Consider the following 20,753-nt stretch of genomic DNA (forward strand, 5'->3'; position numbering starts at 1 on the left):
AGGCACATGAAGGAAGGCAAGGCCCAACAATTAGCGACTGTTGAACTCTGACTTCTGTTTGAAGAGTAACACATTGGACATAATATTCTTTTGTGGGCAATAGTAGCCATTACCAGCATTCCTCATTGACTGGATAAGATTACATTTCTGGGGGAGGTTGATGTAAAAGACACGAGGATCAAAGAGCAACTCTTAAACCCTGTGTGGCTAACATTGCCATTAATCTATGGGGTAGAGATTTACTTCAACAATGGGAGGCATATATTAATATCCCACGTGTATCTACTCAAAATAAAAATATGATGTGTGCCATGGGATATGACTCACTGAAGGGATTACATACAAATCAGCAAGGTTCACTGAAGCATTACTTACAATAGTTAAGATATGGAAACAATTTCACTGTCCATCAATGGATAAATGGATAGGGAAGATTTGATATATGCAATGGAATATTTTTCAGCTATAAAAAAGAATAAGATCTTGTCATTTGTAACATCATGGATGGATATCAAGGGCAAAATGCTAAATGAAATAAGTCAGACAAAGAAAGATAAACAGCATATGACCTCACATGTGGAATTTAAAAGAAAAAAAAGGAAGCTGAAAAAAGACCTCATGTATTTAGAGAACACATTGGTGGTTGCTTTAGGCAGTGGCCAAGAAGTGGGCAAAAATGGGAAAGAGGTCAAGAGGTACAAACTTCCTCTTATAAAATAAATAAGTCAAGAGGTACAAACTTCCTCTTATGAAATAAGTAAGTCATGGGGATGTCATGTACAGCATGGTCTTATCGTTAATAGTGTATTGTGTATGTGAAAGTTGCTAAGAGAGTGCATCTTGAAAGTTTTCATCACACACACAAAAATCTGTAGCTATGTAAAGTGATGGATGTAAGATAGATTTATTGTGGTGATTTTTTCATAATACAAATATAAATGTCAAATTACTATGTTGCACACACAAACGAACAGTTTTAGGGGATGGAGTGTTTCCTCTTCTTCACCATAATCAGGTAACTCATCTACAAATAAATGGTACTAAAGCTAACCCAGCATATAATATGTGTACATTTCCTTCCTTGTTGCACCAAATCCCAATGATGTCTATGAGTTGTTCACGGTTAAGTCATCTCTTTTGCTATGAAGAGACCGCAGGAGTGACCCCACACATATTTGCTGAAGTTTCACAATATTACATGTTGGATATGTTTTATTGGTTTGTTCACTTCTCCTCACAATAGCTGTGTAAGGTAAATTTCAATTGCCCACTTTGCAGAAGACCCACTGCAGGGTCATACACATCTACACAGAGGCATCTTTTTCATTTTCTACAGTTTATCTTTTCCCAATTAAAAGACATTATTTTAGATAACAAGACAAAAATTTTCTTAAAACCGGTTGAAACAATGACAAAATTGTGACCCCAATGCTCTGAAAAATTTCTATGTGTATAAAAAGAATGAAAGAACATACACATAGTTTCATTTCCTACTTACACCTACATCTATGTCTCACATAATTAAATGTATATTAGATGTCTACTGTGTGCCGGGCACTGTCCATCCAATTCAACCACTAGTATCCACATCTTATTTCTCTTGATACCTCGACTGGATTACTCAAAACGCCCCCGGAAACAGGATGGATGTTAGTGCCCACCTCATGGGGTGGTGACATATTACCTCAAGTGGACTCCATCCCATGAAAGTTTAGTCTAAGCTTGACCATGACTCCTGGAAACCTGGGTGACTTCACAGGAAATAATGCAGTTGTGGGTGTAGGTTGAAAGTTGAAAGTTACTAAACTGTTTCATATTAGTGACCGATTTTCTAGAGACCACCTGTACAATTTTCTGAAGGACATTTTACTCCCTAGGTTCAGTACATTGCCAATGATATCTAAAAACCTCTATGGAAATCTAGTCAAATGAATATGATGGTATTTTTAATGTGTCAACGTGGGAAGACCATAGTGTTCATATACTTGTTCAAGCATTGTTCTGGATATTTCTGTAAGATGCCTTTGAGTAAGATTTACATTTGAATGGGTACACTTCAGTAAAGCAATTAATCCTCCATTAATGTGATTGGACCTCAAATGATAAATTGAAGTCCTGAATTGAACAAAGGGTTGATCTCCCTTGAGTCAAAGGGAATTCTGCCCAAAGACTGCCTTTGACTTCACATCAGCACCTGTTGTTCCCCAGCAGACAATATTCAGATTCCAACTCTCTTTCCTGAGTCTCCAACTTGTCAAAGTTTCCTATCAGATTCTGCCTAGCCTCCACTTCCTCTTGACTCAATTCCTTAATATAAATTTCTATCTATATATCAGCATCTCATTGGTTCTGTTCCTCCAGTAACCTCTGACTACTATAGGTGCTAATAGTCAAGTATCCTGTCTGTCCTTGAGTAATGTGTGCTTTCAACCAAAGATATTCCCCGGCAACATTTGGATATTAACAGTTAAGTGAAAATATAATGCCTAGAAATAGTAATAAAAACAGTCATTGACAAGAACATCAAAAAGTATGAATTACATAGGCATACCCTATGTAAAACATGGAGGCCCACAGATGTGCAAGACCTGTACTCAACACTGCTAAACATTGCTGAGAGAAATTAAACAGTGGCCTAAATAAATGGAGGGACATGTCCTCTTGAGGGGTCAGAAGACTCAGTATTGTTAAGATGTCTATTCCCTCAAACTGATGTATAGATTCCATACAATACCATGGAGATGGGTTAAGATGGTGGAAGAGGAGGGCAACCCTAAGCTTCCCTCGTCCCTTGAATACAGCTAGATAAATATCAAATAATTCTGAACACCCAAGAAATCAATCTGAGGATTGAGAGAACAAACCTGCACACCTACAAGTAGAAAAACAACGACCCTGGGGACGGCAGGAACCGTGGAGAGTTGGTTTGGGGGAGAAATGAGCCATCGGTGCTGTAGAGGGGAGGGAGCCCTGATCACAGAGAGAGGATTGAGAGAGTAATAAAAAATGTGTAGACATGCATAGGGGATTGCACAAGAAAACTCTTCCCTAAAGCCATTAACTGGGTGGAGGAGAGGGGTTAAATACCGCACATTTTTAAGGAAGCAACAGAGTACCAAGTCTTAAGATTTAGAGGTCTGTGCCATCGACAGGGTCACACCTGGTGGGTTTAGTGGTATCCCAGTGGAGAAGGAAGGTGAGGACCCAGGAGCGGGCAGCATGGTCTGAGAATGCCCTGGGTCACACTGGGAGAAACTGTACCAATCTTGGAGTGCATTTAGGAAGGGGGCACTGCCTCTCTGGAGACAAAAGAACCTATGGGTGCCATTAACCTGTGTGATTCATCAGCATAAGAACAAAGATGCCTGGTGAGGGCAGTGAGCCTTGGTGCCATCTTTCTGCTATGCTTTACCACAAACTCCAAGCCCTGCAGGGTCACCCAGCTATTTTCTGGGACAAACCAACACTCAGCCACAGCACAGCAAGACCCTCTCCTAAAGTATCAGTGCAGGTCTATGCCATGGGGGTCTCTGAAGTTTGGAGTTTTGAGACCCAACTGTGCCTGAGATAAAACATGAGAGTACTGTGTTGCCTGGCAGGCAGACAGCTGAAATAAAGACAAGATTAAGGCAGGGATATGACAGCAGCCAGGGACACAAGAGGGGTGATTGTTTGATCTTATGTTCAGGCTTTCTATGGAGTGGCAGGCCCGAGCGCCCTGCTTCAGAGACAAGAGAGCAGGGCAACACCATTTCCCCCCCTCCACACCCATCAACACTGACTTACTTCAGTGAGCAAACAGTGCCACCAGGTGAAGGCCAGAGTCGCTCCCTGGAAGTGCATCTCCATTAGGGCAAGTCCCGCCTAAGAATCAACACAACAGGCCCCACCCCTAGAAGTCCAACACAAGCCCCTCACATACACCAACTCTACTGGTGAATCATAGAGTGCTTCAAAGCTTGAACTCTATGGGAAGCATGATCTAGGTTCCTTTGGGTTTTATTTACAAATTTTTTGAGTATAGGAAAAGCAATTACTTATTTTTAATGATTTATTTCATTATTAATTGATTGATTGATTGATTGATTTGGATCAAACTTCTCTAAGAAGGAGAACAACCCACACCAAGGATCTACATTCATGTTTTTTTTTTAATTGACCTCAAAATCACAAGATGGAGGAATTAACCCCAAGAGAGAGAACAGGCATTTAATCAATTCACATTAAGATGCCTGAAAGGGAATTTCAAACAAAAATTATAAGGATAGTAGCTGGGCTTGAAGAAAGCATAGAGAATCCCTTAGAGAATCCCTTACTGAAGAGATAACTAAAAACTAGTCAGGTTGAAATAAAAAATGCTATAACCAAGATGCAAACCTGAATGAATGCCATGACAACGAAGGATGCACAAAGCAGAGGAGTGAATCAGTGATGTAGAAGATAAAATTATGAAAATAATGAAGCTGAAAAGAAGAGGGAAAGGGAAGTATTGGATGGTGACTGCAGACTTAGGGAAATCAGCAAATCTTTAAGACAGCTCAAAAGCTGTTGCAGGGAGTATGGCCAGAATCGCAAAAGATGAGTGTGCAAACAAAATTCAGTTAAGTGAAGGTCCTCATTCTTGAGTCTGAATGAGGCCCTGACTCCAGAATGAAGCTTCTTTTTATTAGGATAATTGCTAAAGACTATGTGCATAAAGTCAGCTAAGCAAGTGTGTTAATCAACCTAATGGTTTAGCTTTTCAAGGTTGAATTTCGAGTTAATTGGTTTCTAGAAGACTAAGGAAGGCTCAGGTGTGAGGGAGGATCCATCCCTGGACAATGTTAATGGCTCTAGGCATTCCTTATGAGCAGCAGCCATGTTCAGCTGTGTAAACATGTCCTAAGGCCTTGCACCTTCTCCAGCCCTTCCCTTTTGAAGTCTTTTCCCTTGATGCTTCTCTCCTGCATCTCCCACCAAAAGCCAATGCTCAAGAGACAAGTGACAGTGAGAAAGGAAAAGTTGCCCTATTCAGGAAGCCAGCAACCTGGGAAAATGGCAGAATAACTTTGCAAAGACCATCTTCCCTGTCCAGGAAAAGCAGAAGGTTTTTTAAGGGGAAGGTGCGGGGAAATGGTGAGGGGTATATGCAGAAGAAGCTGGTGCTCAGCAGTTAATCATTTGTGCTTGAAAGGCTTCCACATTCCTCTGAAGCAATTAATCAAGGCACTCAGGTATCTCTTATTGAGGACACCATGGTCAGTGCACTAAGTATGTATGTAAGTATGTTACAATTATGTATAAGTATGTCATAAGTATGTTTAAAAAGTTCCATTTGTTGTTGACCCTAACTTTCATCATAATCACTGATTTATCTCTTTCTTAATCACTGTCAGCTGTTGTGTAGTGTGGACTGTACAGAAGTTCCCTATCAGAGAACAGGGTGTTCACCCTCCATTTCTCCAACCTTGTAGAGGCTGCTCAGACCTTCTTTTCCTCTCTATCATTCCCTGTCCATGACACAAGACATAGCTGCCCAAATCCAGCTCTGACACCCCCATCCTCTCTGAGTCACCTACCCGTGTCTAACCTGTACCACCCTTGGAATACCTGCCACTGATTGTCAAGGTGCACTACTGCCACCAGGTGTTCAAAGTCTGCAGGCTCTGGAATAAAGAACTCTATAATCTTTTCCAAAAACTGCAGAAAAAAAATTGACACAATAGAGCATCAGTTCTTGATAAAAACCCTTAAGAAAGTAGGGGTAAGAGGGAACATACCTCGACATCATAAAAGCCACATATGAAAGGCTCACAGTTAATATCCTCCTCAATGGGGAAAATGGAGTATATGTTTTAACAATTTTCCTTTACACCTACAAGGGTTTTTTTTTTCTTTTTCAGAAAAAATTAAAATTCTCTTGTTTACGTACAAAACCTGGGTTTAGGGGATATTATTGTTACGTTTTTATTCCTTGCAGACACTTCTTAGAAGAGAAGTTTAATGATGGTGGTACTTTGGTGCCATCTTATGACAAAAGCCTGAACTGCTGTTGAACATCACAGGAAAGATAAGAGGGAGGGACTATGACTCAAACCTACCAGAGCTTCTGAAAGTCAGAATGGAAAGAGGGTAATTTATTGGGTACAGCATATTGAGGGCCTCCCACTAAGTATTTCATAAAAAATGGAATCATACTATATGTGGCCCTTTGCATAGTTTTTTTTTTCTTAGTAAAACATTAGCGACATTTATTACACATGCCTATAAAGACCAACTTCTGTCTCCATCTGTATAATCGATTGCTTTTCAGCAATCAGGCACCTGTAAGATGGGCCTCAAAAGCTACTGCACAACGTGTAGTTGCTGATGGAATGCAATTCTACTTGCTAAATTTCTTTGCCCATGATGAGTCAAAGGAGCTTCTCATCAATAGTGTTTTATATATTCATGTCAAATAAAAGATAATGGAACTGTTAATAAATGAATAAATGCCTGAGTATAATAAGCCAGATAAAAATAAAATGCAACGATTGACACAAAGTTACAGACAATCAAAACTAATCTATTGACAAAAAAACTAAATAGTTGCTTGGGGACATGGCATGTTGAGGGAAACTGTGGTCCATGAGTACTGAACTTAAAACGTCACGTACCAGGAATATAATCATACTGACATTTAACAACTTCTGATTTGTATAAGGGAAAATTCTGGGTATCATGATAGCAGGGAAGACATGTTGGTAATTATTATTATAAAAATTCCAAAGTCTTGTAAGTGACACTTTTAACTCACACTACAAAAATTTTAGGCCCTTAATTTTTTTCTTTGTAGTATGGGTAAAACCAAGCAAACCAGGAAAGAATCTGTGTTAAGATCTCAAGTTGCTACGATCCCTTCTAAATGCCTATTTTCACATTGTTCTGAGGAAACATAGAATTCATTAATTATTATTTATGCAATCAGAAAAAAATATATTTATTGCAAGTGCATGTTAATGATCAAGTCATTTTCAGGTGCACGATTTGTCCCTTTCAGACAAATGAGGAATTCTCTAAGATGGGCCTCAAGATTTACTAACACACCTGTTGGTGGATTGAAATTCCACCTGCTAAACTTCTCCTCCCATGACGTGGTTTAAGTAGTTTCTCTGCTTTTAGGTTAGTTTTTGAACCTTACAAGAGCTATTCCACAACATGCTTTTGTTCAGGTCTATGAACTCACTTGTGCCAGGCATCATATCCCACCAGGAATGTGAAATGTTAGTGTCTCCTGAGGACTGTTGTCCTTGAATATGGGGTAGAGGTTTCAGCAGCCACCAGGACTCAGATCCTCATAACCTGTCTCCTTCCGGCACCTGATAAGAGCGTGGCCAATGGAATGAAGTTCTGAAGAGGGAGAGACAGATCCAGCTATCGCTATGATTTGCAAGAGTAACTATGTGCCCAGCAGCATGCTAGGCACTAGTCTAGTGACACTGACATTGATACTGATGCAGTCAAGCTGAGTCCAAGAACCCAGGGAACGGTACCACAGGACCAGCCAAGAGGGTCCTTGGCTTCAAAAGTGGTAGAAATCAAACGTTAGCTGGAGAAAGTGCTAACAGAGTTTATCAAATAGCATGAATGACAGAAAATAGCACAGTGCCTGGGGGAGACTCAGAAAGGAAAGGAGAATGAGCCTTGTCATTGCTTTGGGCTAGGAGTTTGTATTTAAAAAGGGTTTAGGGTACACGTTCCAGGGGAATCCATGGTAGTGTCCAATCAAAGGCAAGCGTCAGGTGAACAATAGGTGTTATTTCATAAAGTACCAAAGGTAGGGGTATTGATGCCATCGTCAGCTGAGGTTTGTTTGAAGCCAATGTCCTGGAACATGTTTTGGATCTGGCTCTTCTTAGGTGTTATCAGGTGTCTGGGGCCTTCGACAAATCTCAGAGAATGATTAACTTTCTTGCTTCCCCGTTGAAGTGAGAACATAGCTCTTTGTCTTATTCAGAGGCCAAATGTGGAGCCTGGCAGGCTAAATGGGGCCTGGTAGAAAAACCACTTGTAAAATGGAGCCTCTTCAGCTTCCCTACTTCACAACAAGTGGGCTGTGATCATAACAACTACATGTTACAATGAACTTGTCACCGGGCCTTTTTCTTCTATCCCCTAACAACAAAGAAGAAAAGAAGTAACAAGTGGCCTGAAATCATACAGGCATTCATGATCCTGCAGTAATCACAGGGCCAGGGACTTGGTCATGTGTATCACCGAGTGTTCTCGGCGACCCTGTGGGTGAAGCATTCACACCCCCATTCTGCAGAAGGGAAGCCAGGTGCATAGTCATTATCTGCCTTCCCTCCCGCACCCCTGCCTTCACAGGACAGTAGCTCCAGGACACCCCTGGAGCAGGACCCACACTCACTGGACCCAGACCAGACCCCAACAGGTTTACCCATGAGACACTCTGGGTGCCGAGCTCCAAAGAAGGAAAGAGGAGACTTGGACCTGGATTCCTTTGTCTCCCCAGACTCTGGGACAGATCAGCTCCACTGAGGGGACCCACACCTTCAGCTAAGCTCCAAACACTTGAAGGCCCCTCTTCTTCCCAATCCGTCTCTGTATTGAAAAGTCATCATGGTTGTCACAACAGAGTCACGTTTCTATGGCAACCATGAAGTGTATGCCGGTCTTCCACACTCGAAATGCTTCCCATCTTGCAGCCATCGGTTCCTGGGTCTTGAGAAGCTGCATCCCCTCAGCCACCCAACACTACGGCTTTAGACAGCTGCATGAACAGCTCTGCCCTGGGACGTAAAAATCCAAGACTTTCCAAGGCATGTTTGAAATAATCCTGTATCCATCCACCCATTCATTCAGTTAACAGGCACTATGACCAAATTCTACACCACCCCTTGGTTAAGGTTTAGGTTTCGCCAAAATAGAAATAAAGACCAAGCATCTGAATAGGGTGGTGTGGTAAATTCAGATGTTAAATCTGAAAAGATATGGTTCTTTCCCATGAAAGAACCTTAATTCCAACATTCCAAGTTTTTATAATTGATCATTTAAAATTATGCTTTAGGTGGGTCTGGGTGGCTGCATGGGTTAAGTGTCCAAGTGTCCAACTCTTTATCTCATCTCAGGTGTTGACCTCTGGGTTGTGAGTTCAAGACCAGCACTGGGGTTTGCCCTAGATGTGAAGCCTAGTCAAAAAAAAAAAATTTAAATAAATAAATAAATAAATAAATATATGCTTTAAAGCCCTGCACCCCTCTCCACATCTTTAACGGCTGTCCTCTTTACTTATATTCTCACCTTTGCACAGAAATACTTCTCCTGGATACTAAATTCACATATCCCTGTGCCTACCCTCCTACTCAGTCTTCATCCATCATCTAAGAAGACCGTATTTCCCCATGCTTCAGTGGAAAATACAATTTCCAGCTCAACAACTTTTTTGTCACATGTACAGATCAGAAATGTTGAAATGATTGTTCAAATGAAGACAGACAGGAGTTTAGGAAAAAAAAAAAAAAAAGAATTCCTTACCCCAGAACAGAATGTAATTGCTTGAAAATAGTTAAGGAGCACATTGGAACAAGATGAGTTACATAAAAGCTAGAATTTTAAAATACCTCCCATAGAGTCAGAGTCACATAACTGGAAGGCTGTGCCTTAGACAATGGGCTTTCAAATGAAGCTCACATTTTCTGTGACATATCTCATGCTTTTGCTTCACTAAAAAGGGTTCTGTAAATATTTTTCATTCAGTTTAGCAATAATTATTATTTTTTTTATCATCACTCTAGGAATAGCTGTCTTATGTGTCTGCTGTTGTATGCTTGTTTGTTTCTCAAGGGATTCGCATGTATGGAATAAAATCATGTGAAATTATAATGTTCCCAACTCTGACATGGTTAAATATATTATCTAAATGCATTTTCTAGGGATGTCTGGGTGGCTTAGTTGGTTAAGCATCCAACTTCAGCTCGGGTCACGATCTCACAGCTCGTGAGTTTGAGTCCCGCATTGGGCTCTGTGCTGACAGCTTGGATCCTGGGGCCTGCTTCTGATTCTGTGTCTCCCTCTCTCTCTGCCCCTCCCTTGCTGCCCCTGCCCTGCTCACAATCTTCCCCCCTCTCTCTCTTGAAAATAAATAACCATTTAAAATTTTTAAAAAATGTAAGTGCATTTTCTAATATACCATATTTAGACAACACAATGATGGTGATATATAATGGTGGGTATACAGAACTCTTGGAGTTTTCTGTTTATTTAAAATTCATTTTATGCATCATAAAAACCATGATGCTAGACTTTCTTGTGGTATGTGCCCATGAAAAAGAAAATCTACCAAACACTATGCATGAATCGAAATATATAAATAAATATAAATGTAAAAAAATGTTTGAATTAATAAAAATTCATGATAAGAGACAAACTGTCTTTATCAAATAATTCCAAATGTACACACCATGCCTCTATGAAGAGAACCTTATTTCCACCTCTCACACTAGAGCCCAGGGCTGACTTTGTTTCATTTCTAAAAAGTAGAGTAGATGAATGGGTGATAGTTACTGTACATTGGAAAAAGTAGACAAACACCACCTTAATCCTGCGATGAGAGTCAATAGCTCCAGTGACCCAGTGAGGTCTCATGGGTATCATGCCCTCCCATCCTCCCAGAGGTGAGGTGACGAGAAGGGCACCTCAACCTTTTTTTCTTTCTCAGAACCCTCGGGAGAAAAGTAACAGGCTATGCACGCACTCCTCAACACACAGGGTCATGACAGCATTCTGGCAGTTCCACAAACACTTCACCAGAGTTACCATATGACACAGCAATCCCACTCCTAGGTACACAGTCAGGAGAAAGGGCCACATATGTCTGCATAAAAACTTGTATACAAATGTACATAGCACCAGCTTGAATGTATACTAATTAATAAAAATATAAGGACAATTTGGTACATTATTTGACAAAAAAAGAAAGGAAGTACTTATATGTGTGACAGTATGGATGAAACTTGAAAAATGTTGAACTCGATGGAAGGAGCCAAAAATGCAAAAGACCACATATTGCATGATTTCACTTATATAAAATGTCCAGGGAGAGTTCACCAATATGCTGTACCCAACACTTTCCATCCTGATTCTAGAAAGCTCTGTCTGGTGAGTTTATGTCACAGACTCTCCTTCCCATTTTCCTGTTCCATATTGTCCAAGCAGCAATTCAGGTTTTTGTCACCAGACGGCACCAAAGCATCGCCATATTGTTCAAGCGGCTGTTCAAGATTTTGTCGCCAGATGGCACCAAAGCATCGCCATATTGTTCAAGCGGCTGTTCCGGTTTTTGTCACCAGATGGCACCAAAGGATAACCATATTGTTCAAGCAGCTGTTCAGGTTTTTGTCAGCAGATGGCACTGAAGTGTCATCATCATTAAACTCTGCTCCCAAAAATTTTCTGCAAGGAGAAGAAGGAGGAAGAGGAGGAGGAGAAGGAGGAGGAGGAGGAGGCAGAGGAGAAGGAGGAGGAGGAGGGAGGAGGAGGCAGAGAAGGAGGAGAAGGGAGGGGGAGGTTGGAGGGGATGGACGGAGGAGAAAAGAACCAAACAAACTCCCTTAAAATCCAAGATTTGTATATATACAAATTGATCCTAACACTGGCTGAAGGAACTGTTAGGTGTAAAAAGGATTGTGAAAACATACACTCTAGGGCCTGCAAATGATGAAACACCAGGTGGCAGTGGTGTGCCTTGGCATTGAGTGGCAGGTTTGTGAAGGCAGTACATGTCAGAACAGGGGATAAGTGAGCTGAAACTGGATGGGCCATCAGAGAGGAATCTGGGCAGCTGTGTCCTGTGTGATGCAGAAAGGATGACAGATGGTGTGTGAGGAGGTGTGGGCAGCTTACACAAGGGTTGGGTGATCAAGAATGAATGCTTTGTTCTCTGGGAGACACCCTCAGAACAGTCTACACTGCACATTAGCTGACAGTGGTGAAAGGATAGAGAAATCAATGAGCATGATGCAGTTTGGGGTCAATAGCAAATGGAACTGCTTTAATATACATATGAAGTTCCAAGCAGACTTGGTATCGTGGTAAACAAACCTTTTCATGATTGTTTTTATAGTCTTTTCAGCATGTACTTCTTTCAATTAAAAGAGAACAATAAAAATGGAGATAAATGTCATGGCACCTGGTGGTGAGATCCAGGATGACAGCTCTTAGAGTCTCAGACCAAGGGTACATGGCAAGGAAGAGGGAGGATGGAGGTTGGGAGACTGACTTCATGGAATCAGCCAGCTTTTTGGATTTTCCCTTAATTGGAATAATCATCTGTATATATCACTTTCCTAGAATATAAACACTATTTCTGGGATATCTAAACCTGAGATTGGAAGTCCAGCTCCAGGCTTACCTGAGACTAAAGCTGCAACTGTGAGTGTGTAGTGAGGTAGTAGAGCTGGAGGAGGACATGCAAACACACACACACCGTGTCAATACAAAAGGCACATCACATTAATATGAGTAAGGCTAAGAACCATGATACTTTCAATAGATGCAGAAAAAAAAAACATTTGACAAAGTACAACATCCATTCATGATTAAAAAAACCAAAAAACAAAAAACAAGAAAGGAGTGTTAAAGGAACATGCCTCAACCTAATAAAGGCCATATATGAAAAACCCACAGTCCACATCATCCTCAATGGTGAAAAACTGAGAGATTTTCCTCTATGGTCAGGAACAAGACAGGGATGTCCACTATCATCATTGTTATTTAACATAGTATGGGAATCCTAGCCACAGCAATCAGACAACAAAAAGAAATTAAAGGTATCCAAATTGGCAAGGAAGAGGTCAAACTTTCAGCATTTGCAGGTGATATGATACTCTTTATAGAAAACCTGAAAGACTCCACAAAAGATTGCTAGAACTGATACACAGATTCAGTAAAGTCATAGGACACAAAATCAATGTACAGAAATCTGTGGATGGAGCCATAGTGCATTATGCTAAGTGAAATAAGAGACAGATACCATATGATTTCATTCATATGTGGAATTAAAGAAGAAAAGTAGATGGGGACCCCTGGGTGGCTCAGTCAGTGAAGCATTGAACTCTTGATTTTGGCTCAGGTCGTGATCTCATGGTTCATGGGATCAAGCCCCGTGTGGGGCTTTGTGCTGACACCATGGAGCTCGTCTGGGATTCTCTCTATCCTCTCTCTGACCCTCCCCCCACTCATGCACTGTCTTTCCCAAAATAAATACACATTTTTTTAAAAGAAAAAAAGGATGAACATAGGGGAAGAGAAACAAAAGTGAGAGGGAAGCAAACCATAATAGACAGCTAACTTTAGAGAAAAAACAGGGTTGGTGGAGGGAGGTGGGTGGTGGGTGGGCCAAATGAGTGATGGGTATTAAGGAGAGCACTGGTTGTGATGAGATTTGAGTGTTATATGCAAATGTTGAGTCACTAAATTCTACGCCTAAAACTAATTTTTTCATATGTGTTAAGTAACTAGAATTTAAATAAAAACTTGAAATCAAGCAAGAAAGAAATCTGTTGCATTTGTATACACCAATAGTGAAGCAACAGAGAGAGAAATCAAGAAATCAATTACATATATAGAATTACGCCCCAAATAATAAGATACCTAGAAATTAACCTAAGGAAAGAGGTACTCTGAAAACAACAAACACTGATGAAAGAATTTGAGGATGACACAAAGAAGTGGAAAAACATTCCATGCTCATGGATTGGAAGAACAAATATTATTAAAATGTCTATACTACCTAAAGCAATCTACACTGGTGGTCCCCCACTCCCGCGAAGTCACCATATTGATGCCGAACTTAATGTGGACACCTGATGGGCATAGCGCACTACAGCCCAGAACTCCTGGGCTCAAGCGATCCTCCTGCCTAAGCCACCTGGGTGGCTGGGACTACAGGCACGTGCCACCGTGCCCGGCACCAGGATTTTGTTTTGTATTAACCCAAACCTCTAACCTTGATTATATTCAAGACCCCCTTTCCCTCACGTCCATGAGTTAATGTTCACAGATTCATTGTCTCTTTGAGCACGTCCAGCACCATGTTTGTAAGCCTTCTGATCCTAATAAAAATGGGACAAGGACCCTTATTCATGGCTCTTGTCTTTTCCTGGATATTAGCCATCTCTCGCTTTTAATCCTGTGTCCCACTTTCTTGCTAGACAAGAAAGAACTTTAGACTTGGAGTCTACGACAGATGGTGACCCTGATGTGATAGAAGGAAAGGGGACTATGGGCCAACGTGGACAAGGAGCCAAAGTGATAAGGCGGTGCCACACAAGGACTGCAGGATGCCGTGGAATGATTAAGGAGCTCCAAGAAAGGGAGAGAAAAAAAAAACGCATCAGGTACAGTCTCTGCCTGAAGAGGTAAGGGATAAAGCGAAACTATATTAGGATTCACTGCCACGGAACTTTTTGAGAGATCTCCCATGGGAAACTCCCCAGCCCCTGAACAAAAGCGCTATATTCGAATTCTTCAGTCACTAGGAGAGACAGCAGGAATGACTCTAAATTATAAGGCTCTCTTTAAATTATTTCTGACTGTCTAACAGAATTGCCGTTGGCTTCCAGAACAAGGAACTTGTGATCTTGACGTGAGGGAATGAGCAGGGAAAACATTAAAGGCCAAGCATTCTGAAGGGACTAATGTCCCCCCACCCCCACCCCCCAGGTAATCCTCACCTGATCCATCATCTGCACTGCCCTTCTCCCACTGAGCTCGGAGGATGTAGGTGAAAACATAGAGTTATCTAAAAAGAAGGAAAAACCTCGCCCCCCCCCCATAATCAGGTTGTGCCTCTGGCATCTCTACAGCAAAAAGATACTCCCCCTCCCCCCAAAAGGGTGGGACGATATCGATCCTCAAAACACCTCATCAACCTGCTCTGATAAGGTCCTTTCCCCAATGCAAAAGTGCCTTAAAGAAGCCCATAAGGCCGGTGAATTCCACCTGCTTCCCGTTGTCAGGCAAAATGGACAATATGTCCATGAAAGCCTGCCCTTCCAAGTAAAAGAATTACAGAAGGCAGTTCAACTCTACCGCCTTCATAGCCCTTTTACGATCGGGATTTTGGAAACCGTTTGCCTTATTCCATGTGTGCCTGGGACTGGAACTCTCTCCCGACCCCGGCCCAATATGCTGTCTTTGCTCAGGAATTTCATCACTCGTGCTATGCAGAACCTCGATGCTGCTATTCCAGTGACTTTTGAACAATTGTCTGACACAGGGCAATATGTCCAACCAAGGCAGCAAGCTCAACTCCCGATCATCGTCAGGGAGCAATGCACTGATGTAGTGTGACGGGATTTCATAAAATCCCCCTTTCAGGAAAATCATCATGGTCCTTTACTAACATCCGACAAGGGGCCACTGAAAACTATATGGCTTTTATCAATCACCTCCAAGAAGCTATTCAAAGACAGCTTGATAATATGGAAGCAACCGAATCAATGTTTCTTTCCCTGGCTGTTGAAAATGCTAATGAGGATTGCAAAAGAGTTCTTAAGCATATCAAACCCAATGCAAGTAGCCCTGCAGCCACTATCAGTGAATATGTTAAAGCCTGTCAAACTGTGGGAACAGAAACCTACAAACAATGCTACTTGCCTTGGCCCTCAAACAATCTAACCCAACCTGTTTTGGCTGTGGAAAAGTGGGACACTTAAAAAAGGATTGCCCCTTTATAAACACTCCCCAAACCTCCCTCTTGCCGGGATTGTGCCCTCGATGCAAGAAAGGGAATCATTGGGCAAATAACTGTAGATCTAAATTTGATAAAGACAGTCGCCCCCTCAGTTTGGGAAACTCCCAAACGCGTGCCCCCCTCCACACCCAGGACAACAAAGGGAGGGGATGGCTCCTTTCTGCCCACAAGAAAAGTCACCCTCCCCCACCCAAGGCCTGGGCTACTCAAACCCATGGGGTCCCTATGTGCTGCCACCAAAGGAAGCACAGGATTAGATTTAGAATCCCAGGAGACCATCACACTTAATCAGTTTGGGCATGTATACCTCATCCCTACTGGCATATTTGGCCTGCTTCCCAAAGGCCATGTTGGTCTCTTTCTTGGAAGATGTAGCCCTACCAAAGCCAGACTTCTAGTTCTTCCAGGGGTGATTGATAGTGATTTCACCAGGGAAATTAAAATTATGGCGCAGGCCTCCAAATTAATAACCATTAACAAAGGCCAGCGATTGGCTCAACTCCTTATCCTTCCTTATTGGGTCCCTGGAGCTGCGAAGAAACCTAGAAGAGAAGGCAAGTTTGGGAGCACAAACTCGCCTTTAGAACAATACTGGCTCGCCAACATTTCTCAAGACAAACCTCTCTTGCAAATAAAGATCAAAGATAAACTTTTCTCAGGGTTAATTGATACAGGGGCTGATGTAACCGTTATAATCCCCCTCACAATGGCCTCACTGGGCTACTGTCCCTACGGCCACCCTAGTTGGAGTTGGAGGCAGCCAGCCTTCCCGACAAAGTCTGACCCTTTGCAAATGTTTAGGGCCCGATGACCAAATAGTCTACATACAGCCCTATGCGATGAGTATCCCTATCAATTTATGGGGAAGAGACTTATTGAGTCAATGGAATATTCATCTTAAAACAAGTTTTTCCTAGCCACTGCTCAAATTGAGCCCCTCCCATTAAAATGGAAAACTAGCAAACCCGTATAGGTTGAGCAGTGTCCAATAAAAGGGACCAATTGATTCATCTCCAATAATTAGTAGATGAACAATTAAAAAAACGGGCATATAGAGCCTAGTAATAGCCCTTGGAATACTCCTATCTTTTGTGTTCCAAAAGAAACTTGCAAGTGGCGACTTCTTCGTGATCTCAGAGCTATTAATGCAGTAATTGAGCCTTTTGGTCCCTTACAGCTAGGAACCCCCTCTCCCTCCATGTTGCCTCAAAATTGGCTGATTTATTATTGATTTAAAAGACTGCTTTTTCACAATCCCCTTAGCTGAACAAGACAGAGAGAAATTTGCCTTTACCATTCCTGTTGTTAATCACTGCCGACCATCACCCCATTACCACTGGAGAGTCCTACCCCAAGGGATGTTTAATAGCCCAACAATATACCAATTTTATGCCAATAAAGCATTAGAGTCGATTAGGACGCGGTTTCCTTCTTTGATCATTTATCACTATATGGATGATATCCTTTTTTTGTGACCCACATCAACAGCCTCTAGATGAGCTCGTTGCCATGCTCCCTGATCAACTAAACCAACAGGGTTTAAAAATAGCCCCTGAAAAAGTACAAAGGTCGACTCCATTTTCTTACCTGGGGCTACGCATGTTTAATACTCAAATTCGTCCCCTCATTCAGACTATTCCTAATAATGTTCGTATTCTTAACCATGTACAAAAATTGTTGGGCACCATAAACTGGATTCGTCCTCTCCTGGGCATTACTAACGCCCATTTAACCAACCTCCTGGCACTGCTTTCTGGTGATCCTAACTTAACATCACCGCGCTAGCTCACCCCGGCAGCAAAGAAGGAGCTGGACGATGTTCAGTCCATTCTCACCTCTCGTAGTTATGATAGGAAAGATCCCAACCTTCCTCTACAGCTATATATTCTTAATCCTAAGGATTTTTCTACCGCATTAATTGGGCAAGCTATTGTTTAAAAAGTTTTAAAAATAGAATGGCTCTTCACCCACGTAAGTCTTTTTTTTTTTCTTTTGGTTTTGATATTATTATTTGTTTGTTCTTTTAATATGAAATTTATTTTCAAATTGGTTTCCATACAACACTCAGTGCTCATCCCAACAGGTGCCCTCCTCAATACCCATCACCCACCCTCCCCTCCCTCCCACCCCCCATCAACCCTCAGATTGTTCTCAGTTTTTAAGAGTCTCTTATGGTTTGGCTCCCTCCCTCTCTAACCTTTTTTTTTTTTTTTCCTTCCCCTAACTCATGTCCTCGTGTTAAGTTTCTCAGGATCCACATAAGAGTGAAAACATACGGTATCTGTCTTTCTCTGTATGACTTATTATACTTAGCATAACACTCTCCACTTCCATCCATATGGCTACAAAAGGCCATATTTCATTCTTTCTCATTGCCATGTAGTATTCCATTGTGTATCTAAACCAAAATTTCTTTATCCATTCATCAGTTGATGGACATTTAGGCTCTTTCCATAATTGGGCTATTGTAGAAAGTGCTGCTGTAAACATTGGGGTACAAGTGCCCCTATGCATCAGCACTTCTGTATCCCTTGGGTAAATTCCTAGCAGTGCTATTGCTGGGTCATAGGGAAGATCTATTTTTAATTTTTTGAGGAACCTCCACACTGTTTTCCAGAGCGGCTGCACCAGTTTGCATTCCCACCAACAGTGCAAGAGGGTTCCCATTTCTCCACATCCTCTCCAGCATCTATAGTCTCCTGATTTGTTCATTTTAGCCACTCTGACTGGAGTGAGGTGATATCTGAGTGTGGTTTTGATTTGTATTTCCCCGATGAGGAGCGATGTTGAGCATCTTTTCATGTGCCTGTTGGCCATCTGGATGTCTTCTTTAGAGAAGTGTCTATTCATGTCTTTTGCCCATTTCTTCACTGGATTATTTGTTTTTTCAGGTGTGGACTTTGGTGATTTCTTTATAGATTTTTGGATACTAGTCCTTTGTCCGATATGTCATTTGCATATATCTTTTCCCATTCCATTGTTTGCCGTTTAGTTTTGTTGATTGTTTCCTTGGCTGTGCAGAAGCTTTTTACCTTCATGAGGTCCCAATAGTTCATTTTTGCTTTTAATTCCCTTGCCTTTAGGGATGTGTCAAGTAAGAAATTGCTGCGGCTGAGGACAGAGAGGTTTTTTCCTGCTTTCTCCTCTAGGGTTTTGATGGTTTCCTGTCTCACATTCAGGCCCTTTATCCATTTTTAGTTTATTATTGTGAATGGCGTAAGAAAGTGGTCTAGTTTCATCCTTCTGCATGTTGCTGTCCAGTTCTCCCAGCACCATTTGTTAAAGAGACTGCCTTTTTTTCCATTGGATATTCTTTCCTCCTTTGTCAAAGATTAGTTGGCCATACTTTTGTGGGTCCAATTCTGGAGTCTCTATTCTATTCCATTGGTCTATGTGTCGGTTTTTGTGCCTATACCATGCTGTCTTGATGATTATAGCTTTGGAGTAGAAGCTAAAGTCTGGGATTGTGATGCCTCCCGCTTTGGTCTTCATCTTCAATATTACTTTGGCTATTCGGGGTCTTTTGTGGTTCCATACAAATTTTAGGATTGCTTGTTGTAGCTTGGAGAAGAATGCTGGTGCAATTTTGATTGGGATTGCATTGAATGTGTAGATAGCTTTGGGTAGTATTGACACTTTAACAATATTTATTCTTCCAATCCATGAGCATGGAATGTTTTTCCATTTCATTATATCTTCTTCAATTTCCTTCAGAAGCTTTCTATAGTTTTCAGCATACAGATCTTTTACATCTTTGGTTAGGTTTATTCCCAGGTATTTTATGATCCTTGGTGCAGTTGTAAATGGGATCAGTTTCTCTTTTTGTCCTTCTGTTGCTTCTTTATTAGTGTATAAGAATGCAACTGGATTCTGTACATTGATTTTGTATCTTGCGACTTTGCTGAATTCATGTATCAGTTCTAGTAGACTTTTGGTGGAGTCTATCGGGCTTTCCATGTATAATATCATGCCATCTGCAAAAGGTGAAAGCTTGACTTCATCTTTGCCAAGTTTGATGCCTTTGATTTCCTTTTGTTGCCTGATTGCTGATGCTAGAACTTCCAACACTATGGTAAACAGCAGCAGTGAGAGTGGACATCCCTGCCGTGTTCCTGATCTCATGGGGACAGCTCTCAGTTTTTCCACACTGAGGATGATATTAGCTATGGGCTTTTCATACATGGCTTTTATGATGTTTAAGAATATTCCTTCTATCCTGACTTTCTCGAGGGTTTTTATTCAGAAAGCATACTGAATTTTGTCAAATGCTTTTTCTGCATCGATTGACAGGATCATATGGTTCTTTTATTTTCTTTTATTAGTGTGATATATCACATTGATTGATTTGCCAATATTGAACCAGCCTTGAGTCCCACTTGATCATGGTGAATAATTCTTTTCATATGCTGTTTTATTTGATTTGCTAGTACCTTATTGAGAATTTTTGAATCCATATTCATCAGAGATATTGGCCTGTAGTCCTCTTATTTTTGCGGTGTCTCTGTCTGGTTTCGGAATCAAAGTAGTGCTGGCTTCATAGAACGAGTCTGGAAGTTTTCCTTCCCTTTATATTTTTTTTGGAATAGCTTGAGAAGGATAGGTATTATCTCTGCTTTAAAAAACGTCTGGTAGAATTCCCCTGGGAAGCCATCTGGTCCTGGACTCTTATTTTTTGGGAGATTTTTGATAAATGATTCAATTTCTTTGCTGCTTATGGGTCTGTTCAAGCTTTTTATTTCTTCCTGTTTGAGTTTTGGAAGTGTGTGGGTGCTTAGAAATTTGTCCATTTCTGCCAGGTTGTCCAGTTTGTTGGCATATAAGTTTTCATAATATTCCCTGATAATGGCTTGTATTTCTGACGGATTGGTTGTAATAATTGCATTTTCATTAAGGATTTTATCTATTGGGTCATCTCACTTTTCTTTTTGAGAAGCCTGGCTAGCGGTTTATCAATTTTGTTTATTTATTCAAAAAACCAACTCTTGGTTTCGTTGATCTGCTCTACAGTTTTTGTTTT

The 20,753-nt window shown here is 41.2% G+C and overlaps 1 long non-coding RNA gene across 1 annotated transcript in view; it reads right to left on the reverse strand.

Annotated features, from left to right (window-relative positions):
- Nucleotides 1–880: 880 nt before the first annotated feature.
- LOC122477803 overlaps nucleotides 881–20,753 on the reverse strand; it is a 28,940-nt gene continuing 9,067 nt past the window's right edge. Inside the window, exon 3 of the long non-coding RNA XR_006295766.1 lies at nucleotides 881–9,170. This is a non-coding gene — a long non-coding RNA (uncharacterized LOC122477803). The remainder of the gene's footprint in view (nucleotides 9,171–20,753) is intronic.

Source organism: Prionailurus bengalensis, chromosome X, assembly GCF_016509475.1.
Source record: "Prionailurus bengalensis isolate Pbe53 chromosome X, Fcat_Pben_1.1_paternal_pri, whole genome shotgun sequence".
In the NCBI taxonomy this organism is placed as follows: Eukaryota; Metazoa; Chordata; class Mammalia; order Carnivora; family Felidae; genus Prionailurus; species Prionailurus bengalensis.